Below are 8,207 nucleotides of genomic sequence, written 5' to 3'. Positions count from 1 at the left end.
GCTATAGATGAGATTTAAACCTTAGGGTGGGAAGCAGTCATCTAGGAAGTCTGTATCGACAGGAGGAGGGGTCCTGGGACTGGGCAGAGAGGTCCTCACGCATTAAAAGGCCCAGAGAGCAGGAAGGACGTAGCCGGGGGAGGCTGAGAAGGAGTGGCCTTGGAGGCGGGACGGGAGCCAAATCGGGGAATATGAGGTAGAAATGAAGAGAGGAAGGTGACACGGGGAGGAAATGGTCAGCCGTGTAAAATACCGATGGAGGTGATGGCAACTGGGAGCCGGGATTCCCCTGACCCAGCAGTCTCAGTGGGGCTGCTGCAGAGAGAATGAGGGCTGAGGGGTGAAGTCCGGGCCTGCAGCCGCTGGGGGGAATGGGGGCGCCACGGGGAGCACCTGGAAGGGAGTATGAGGTTGCGGGAGGATTTTTAAAGATGGGGAGGCTAGAGCATCTTTGCGTAGTGATGAGCGGATTTGTTGTAGGCGGCATTAGGCTGGTGGGAAGGCCCTTGGAGCTTGGGGTGAGGGAGCTAATGGTAAAGTGCCTGGGGGGGGGGAGGAAGGAGGGGAGGGAGGAAGGGGGAGGTAAAAGAGGGAGGGGGGAGGAGGTGTGGGTTTTATGGGTGGGGGTTTCAGGGGTGCCCCCAGGGGAGAATCCCAATAGAATCCTCAGCAGCTTCCCTGCCCGTTGCATCTTCGGGATCCAGGTTTCCACCGATGGGGCGGTGCCGGGCAGGGGCCGTTATCGGTGCAGCTGGTCCTCACGGCAGCCACGGGGCCCCTGGTCTGGTTTGGCTGCTCTTCTGGGCCTGGAGCTGAACTGAGCTTAGATGTTACCTCTGGGGCATCCAACCTGCGTGGCCAGCGATGTGCGAGGGGAGGACAGGTCACCGTGGAGGCGAGGCCCCACCTGCCCTTTGCCAGGCGCCCAGGCCTGTCCACCCGTGACCTCCTGTCTTTGGCCCATCACCCCTGCTCAGCGCGGGTCTAACCGCCCGCCAGGTTCGGCAGAAAAGACGTGACGGATGCGGGGGAGAGGGTGCGTGCAGGGCCTCGTCCGGGAGGAGGGTGGAACTGGGACAGCTGACTGGAGCAGGGGCCCCCTCCCTCCTCAGAGGGCAGTCTTGGTGTGGGGAAGTCCGTGGTTTCATGGCAGACAGATGGGGGGTTCTGGAGGTCGGAGTGCACCAGGTGTCTCCCAGGAGGTAGGAAGCAAGGTCGCCGTGGTGGTGAGAACGTAGGAGGCCGTGGGGGGAGGGATGAGCTGTCACCGTGGAGACGGGAGATGTCCGTTCCCGGGGAGGGCGCTGGGCGCCCCGGGCACGCGGACGCCCGTTCCAGACGGACCGGCCCCTGTCTCCAGCCGCTCACTCGGGGCAGCCTCCGTCTGTCTGTCCCAGGCCCAGCACGCCCACGCCCAGAGCTCTGTTCCTGCGCTTCCTCCTGGCATCCGAACCGGGAGGAGATTGGCAGGGAGGGTGGCATGCCCGGTGGAATAAAGCCACGCTGGGCCCCCGCCCCCCAGTCCAGGAAGCCCCCCCGTGACCCGCTCCGTGGCCGGAGGCCGGCCGGGCCCACGGGCCAGGGGGCTGGGCAGAGCGGGCTCAGGTCAGGAGTCCCGGGCGGGTGGGCCGGGCAGACGGGCTCAGGTCAGGAGGCCCCGGGCCTGTTGTTCGGGCTGGGCAGAGCGGGCTCAGGTCAGGAGTCCCGGGCGGGTGGGCCGGGCAGACGGGCTCAGGTCAGGAGGCCCCGGGCGGGCGGGCTGGGCAGGCGGGCTCAGGTCAGGAGGCCCCGGGCGGGCGGGCTGGGCAGACAGGCTCAGGTCAGGAGGCCCTGGGCGGGCGGGCTGGGCAGACGGGCTCAGGTCAGGAGTCCCGGGCGGGCGGGCCGGGCAGAGCGGGCCAGGTCAGGAGGCCCCGGGCCTGTTGTTCGGGTGCGGCGGGCCGGGCAGAGCGGGCCAGGTCAGGAGGCCCCGGGCGGGCGGGCTGGGCAGAGCGGGCTCAGGTCAGGAGGCCCTGGGCCTGTTGTTCGGGCTGGGCAGAGCGGGCTCAGGTCAGGAGGCCCGGGCCGGCGGGCTGGGCAGGCGGGCTCAGGTCAGGAGGCCCTGGGCCTGTTGTTCGGGCTGGGCAGAGCGGGCTCAGGTCAGGAGGCCCCGGGCCTGTTGTTCGGGCTGGGCAGAGCGGGCCAGGTCAGGAGGCCCCGGGCCTGTTGTTCGGGCTGGGCAGAGCGGGCCAGGTCAGGAGGCCCCGGGCCTGTTGTTCGGGCTGGGCAGAGCGGGCCAGGTCAGGAGGCCCCGGGCCTGTTGTTCGGGCTGGGCAGAGCGGGCCAGGTCAGGAGGCCCCGGGCCTGTTGTTCGGGCTGGGCAGAGTGGGCCAGGTCAGGAGGCCCCGGGCCTGTTGTTCGGGTGCGGTGGGCTGGGCAGGCGGGCTCAGGTCAGGAGGCCCCGGGCCTGTTGTTCGGGGCCGGCGGGCCGGGCAGAGCGGGCCAGGTCAGGAGGCCCTGGGCCGGCGGGCTGGGCAGACGGGCTCAGGTCAGGAGGCCCTGGGCGGGCGGGCTGGGCAGACGGGCTCAGGTCAGGAGGCCCGGGCGGGCGGGCTGGGCAGAGCGGGCCAGGTCAGGAGGCCCCGGGCGGGCGGGCTGGGCAGAGCGGGCCAGGTCAGGAGGCCCCGGGCCTGTTGTTCGGGGCCGGCGGGCTGGGAGGAGGCGGCATCGGGCGCCGCACCGTGTGGGAAAGGAAGCGTGGCCGCAGAGAGGAGGATGGAAACTGTGAGCGGGCGGGTTTCGGCCCCGGGAGGCTCTGCCGGTTCCACGGAGCAGGGGGGAAGCCGCCCTCCCCTGACCCCTTTCCGCCACAGGTGGCTTCTTCATCGTTCCTTTTTTTTCTGCTGAGATTGCTGTTAGGTCAGCTCGACCCCTCAGCTCCCACTCCGGCTCCGGCCCTGCCCCGGCCAGCGTGTGTGTGTGAGTGTGTGTGTGGTGTGTGCACGCGTGTGTGTGTGTGTGTGAGTGTGCGTGTGTGTGCATGTGAGTGTGAGTGTGTGTGTGTGTGGTGTGTGTGTGTGTGTGTGGTGTGTGTGTGTGTGCCGGGGGCTCTCCTTGCCGGCTGGCCCGCGGTGAACGCCAGCCTGTCAGAGGAACACGGTGACCCCGGCTGATTCCCCTGCTGCCCGGAGGCGGCTGATCTGCAGGCACACGGAGGGCCTGGAGGCTCAGACACGCGAATGATTGCACCTGAGCCCTGCCTGGCCCGGCAGGGATTCCCGGGAGCTGGGGGGACAGCACGCTTTGTTGCTTTGTGAGGCGGGCTGCGGTCTGCCGGGCAGGCCAGGAGGCGCCGGGAAGGGGATGTTCTGAGAATCCTCAGGCCAGACGAGAGGCAGCACAGGGGTCCCGAGGGTAAGCCTCGTGACCTTGAACAGGACATCTCGTCTCTTGGAGCCTCCGGGTCCCCCTCTGCTGCTGGGTCTCCGGTGGCCATGGCGCTCCCAGGAGAGAATGTGCCAGACGGCCCGGCACAGCAAACACTTATCTATGCAAAGCTCACAGGCCCCTCTCAGGCGGGGTTTTAATCTCGGCCCAAGAGGGAAAGGATTGCTGTTCGAGAGGAAAGGAGATTCATTGTGCTCATTGCGGGGGTGTGGAGTAGGGAGCGGGGTATGACTATATGGGTTTTGCTGTCCATGTCCTGTGGCTGGCGAGGGAGAGGCACGCAGGGGAGACGGACCAGGTGTGCTCAGGCTGAGAGCGTGTCCGACCCGCCGGTCTCAGAGGCCCCCCAGACACGGAGAGCCCCTGCAGGCAGGGAGGGCCGCTGGGAAGGCAGGGAGGGCCGCTGGGAAGGCAGGGAGGGCCGCTGGGAAGGCAGGGAGGGCCGCTGGGAAGGCAGGGAGGGCCGCTCGGAAGGCAGGGAGGGCCGCTCGGAAGGCAGGGAGGGCCGCTCGGAAGGCAGGGAGAGCCGCTCGGAAGGCAGGCTGCGTGATTTAAAATTCTTAAGACGCCTCGACAGCTGGGTACGTTCTTTGTTGCTTAATAGGTTTTCTCCAGCGAGTCCTTCTGGGTTCTTTCCATTCCCCGGGCGGGAGGAGTCGCTCTGATATCTCCTCTCGCTGGCGGTGAGCTGCCGCCTGGTGAGCGGAGATGAGGGTGTAGGATGCGTGGGGAGGGGGAACCGAGCAGCCGGATGCCGGCCGCAGGGCTAGAGGGAAGCCAGGTGGCCCGCAAGGTCGCCTGAGGGTCACGTAGGCACTGACCCAGCCGCCTGACAGATGTGACCTCCGTTTTCTTACCTCTTTTGCCTCCTGGTCAGCTCCTACACTCATCCTGGAAAGCAAAGCTCAGGTGACCTCCCCTCTGGGAAGGCTTCCCTCACTGCAGCCGGACACACTGCATGGCCCTCCTCCACGCACCTGCATCAGTAAGCGTGCTCTCGGTTGCAGGTGACACAGGAAAATCGGTTCAAACGGACTGGAGTGAGAGAGAGAACCTGTTATCCTGGCTGACTGAGCTTCGGGAGCACCCTCGCTCCAGGTGCGGTGTGGCCGGACTCTGGCGCTGTGTGCCCTGAGTCCTCCAGGCTCCGGCTCCTCCGTTTGTTGGCTTTGTTCTCAGATCGACTTCTCCCACGGAGGCGAGCCGGCTCCCACCATCTTCGGCAGGAAGAGAGAATGTCTTCTGCCCCAGCCACGGAGCAAAAGCCCACAGCCTCCCCGTGGGCGGACTAACCTGAGCCGGACAAGGAGCCTCAGGCATGGATTGGCTTAGGCTGGCGTGACCTTTTCTCTTCCTGAAAGTCACTGTGTGGGGCCAGAGGTGACTGTGCCAGGCAGGGGCCACCGTGGAACAGGGGTGGGGTCAGTCCCACCCAAAGGTGTGTCTGCCACAAGGTCCGAGGGGGGTGGTCCCCAAAGGGAACGCTTTTAGGAAAGAGCCTGGATATGCAACCAGCACACAGCCACTCTACTCCGTGGTACTTTATGCCGTCCGATCATCACGTGCACTTACGTTAGGTTCTCCGATTCCTCTTATTTATTTTTTATTTTATTTTATTTTATTTTTTAAAATATATTTTATTGATTTTGTACAGAGAGGAAGGGAGAGAGATAGAGAGTTAGAAACATTGATGAGAGAGAGTCATCGATCAGTTGCCTCTTGCACACCCCCTACTGGGGATATGCCCGCAACCAAGGTACATGCCCTTGACCAGAATCGAACCCGGGTCCCTTCAGTCCCCAAGCCGACGCTCTATCCATTGAGCTAAACTGGTCCCGGCCCTCTTATTTATTTTTTAAAAAAGGTTTTTTTAAAAATATATTTTATTGATTTTTTTTTTTTTTACAGAGAGGAAGAAAGAGGGGCAGAGAGTCAGGAATATCGATGAGAAACATCCACCAGCTGCCTCCTGCACACCCCCTACTGGGGATGTGCCCGAAACCAAGTTACATGCTCTTGCTCGGAATCGAAGCCAGGACCTTTCGGACCGCAGGCCGACACTCTATCCACTGAGCCAAGCCGGTTTCAGCTCCTCTTATTTATTTATTTTTTTTAAAATATTTTTTTATTGATTTCAGAGAGGGAGGGAGAGGGAGAGAGAGATAGAAACATCAAGGATGAGAGAGAATCATTGATTGGCTGCCTCCTGCACGCCCCCTACTGGGGATCCAGCCCACAACCCAGGCATGTGCCCTGACTGGGAATCGAACTGTGATCTCCTGGTTCCTAGGTCGATGCTCAACCACTGAGCCATGCCGGCCGGGCCAATTCCTGTTAATTTTGATGAAGTCCGACTTATCATTTTTTTAAATCTTTCTTATGGATTGCGTCTTCAGCATAGATCCAATGCAACCCCAACAAAACCCCCCAGTCTAACCCATGGTCACGAATGTCTTCTCCTATGTTCTCTTCCAGAAGTTCTATAGATTTACGTTTTACATTGAAGTGTGTGATCTATTTTAAGTCAATTTTTGTATATGGATCAAATTTATTTATTTTTCTGACCACAAGTTTATTCAACACAAAATAACCCGCCCAACTTCACTGAGCTGGCCGACCACGTCCACGACCAAATCCGCCTCTAAACTGGAATTCGGTTGCTGGCCCAGCCCCGGCCTCCGCCTTCTTGCCAGCACCAGGGGGCCCAGCCCTCCGCCTGTAGGCGTCTCTGTCGGCTTCCCCTCGTGTGGGAGTCTCGCAGGTCGCTCGTCCTCCAGACCTTTGGGCCTCGGGCGGCCAGCCTCAGGCCAGCTGCGGTGCAGTGTGGCGGGCACGATCAGGTAATCACGGAGGTATGGATGCCCTTGATGGTCAGGTACCAGTAGAAGCGTCTCCAGGCAAACTGCTCCTCCCCGGGACTCGAGAGACCGCATGGCCTTCATGACGTGGAGACTGGGCACGCTCTGGTCCCCCAGCTCGGGGTGCTTCGGCACGGGCACATCCTTCTTGGCCACCATCACCGCCTCCTGAAAGAGGAGCTCTTCTTGGGCATCAGCATCGCGACAGCTGCTGCGTCCCCTGTGGATCAGATTTAATATTTTATGCAGATACGGTATATATATATCCAGTCGTCCTAGAATTGTTTGTTGAAAAGGCCACCCTTTCTCTACTAAACGCCTTTGCACAGGTGTGGAAAATCAGCAGTCTGGCCAATACCGGTTTGGCTCAGTGGTAGAGCGTCGGTCTGAGGACTGAAGGTTCAATTCCGGTCAAGGGCATGTACCTTGGTTGCGGGCACATCCCCAGTGGGGGGATGTGCAAGAGGAAGCTGATCGATGTCTCTCTCTCATCAATGTTTCTAACTCTCTATCCCCCTCTCTTCCTCTCTGTGAAAAATCAATAAAATATATTAACAAAAAGAAAGAAAGAAAGAAAATCAGCAGTCTGCATGTGTAAGGGCCTATTTCTAGAGTCTCCATTCTGTTCCACTGATCTAGGAAGGACCCGTCTTTGGTCAAGGGCAGTGGTTGGCAAACTCATTAGTCAACGGAGCCAAATATCAACAGGACGACGATTGACATTTCTTTGGAGAGCCACATGTTTTACACTTAAACTTCTTCTAACGCCACCTCTTCAACATAGACTTGCCCAGGCCGTGGTATTTTGTGGAAGAGCCACACTCAGGGGGCCAAAGAGCCGCATGTGGCTCGCGAGCCGCAGTTTGCAGACCACGGGCCAAGGGGATTCCAGTAGCTGCACACCTGACCATGTTAGTACTTTGATTAAACCTTTCAATAGCTACGCAGCAACGTCTGACTGAATTCCGAGTTCCTGGCATGGCGTTCTAGGCTTCCACAACCTGATCATTACCTCCCGCTGCAGCCAGGCCTATCCCCCCCACCCCCCACCCCCTTCCACCTTCCTCCCAAAGCCCGCCATTGCCCCCAGAGCGCAGGCCGGGCCGCGCTGCCCCAGGAGGCTCCGGGCTCGTGCAGATGGTCCAAGAGCCTCTCTGGTCCACGTGGCATGTGGACACTCCTGAGCACCGACCTCTCACGTCCAGCGCGCGGCGGATCCTTCTTGGAACCGAACTGCAGCCCCTTCCGGCTTCTCTCCCGAGCTCCAGGCCCGCTGAGCACGTGCGCTGGCCTCGCCCCACGGGCCCTGGAATCTCAGCCTGTCCAGTAAGTGGTGCATCACCATCGTGCCCTGATCTCGGCTTCCTTCTGCATTCCTCGTCCCCGCAAAGGTTCCTTTATTGAGCTGCTCAAGACAGGCCTGTGGGGATGGCCCTTTCCCTTAACCCCAGCTGTAGCTTGTCACCCCGCCCTGTCGTCCTACCTTCAACTGCCTCTCTGATCTCGGTCTCTCCCTCCTCCCTCTCCTTATGGCCTTAGTTCAGGCTCTCCTTAGCTCCCTGGACTCCAGTTAGCCTCCTAATGGATTTCCTTATCTCCAACCTGTAGACTGCAGCCATCCATTCTCGCTCTGTAGCCAGAGGGTGCTTTTTAAGGTCACTCTCGAACTTAAATCCTGTATAAGGTCACCCTCCGGCTGAAAGCCTTTAAGGCGCTGCATTCCTTTACCTTTCACGCCCGTCTCCTACTTACTTCTCCTGCCTCCTCTCTTAAAGTGCTCTCACGGGAACTCAAGCCGGCCGGATAATTTACAGTTTCTTCAAAGCAGCTCTCCAGAGCGTTCTCTCTCCCCCTCGAGTGCAGATCTTCTCATCGCTGCCCCCTGTTTGCTCACAAATCATCTTTCACGGCTCAGCCCCTGGG

General features: G+C 60.6%; 1 pseudogene across 1 annotated transcript; it reads right to left on the bottom strand.

The window, feature by feature from the left end:
* Nucleotides 1-5,973: 5,973 nt before the first annotated feature.
* On the bottom strand, nt 5,974-7,629 carry LOC311613041 (small ribosomal subunit protein eS10-like; annotated as a pseudogene). Its single transcript has 2 exons — nt 7,484-7,629; nt 5,974-6,504 (listed from the first exon to the last, which is right to left on the bottom strand). The product of its transcript is annotated as a small ribosomal subunit protein eS10-like (transcript).
* Between the last annotated feature and the right edge of the window lie 578 nt (nt 7,630-8,207).

This window comes from Pipistrellus hanaki, assembly GCF_964339955.1.
Source record: "Pipistrellus hanaki genome assembly, chromosome: 18".
Taxonomy (NCBI): Eukaryota; Metazoa; Chordata; class Mammalia; order Chiroptera; family Vespertilionidae; genus Pipistrellus; species Pipistrellus hanaki.
Note: the sequence above shows the minus strand (reverse complement) of the source record. Positions and strands in the feature narration are given on the sequence as shown.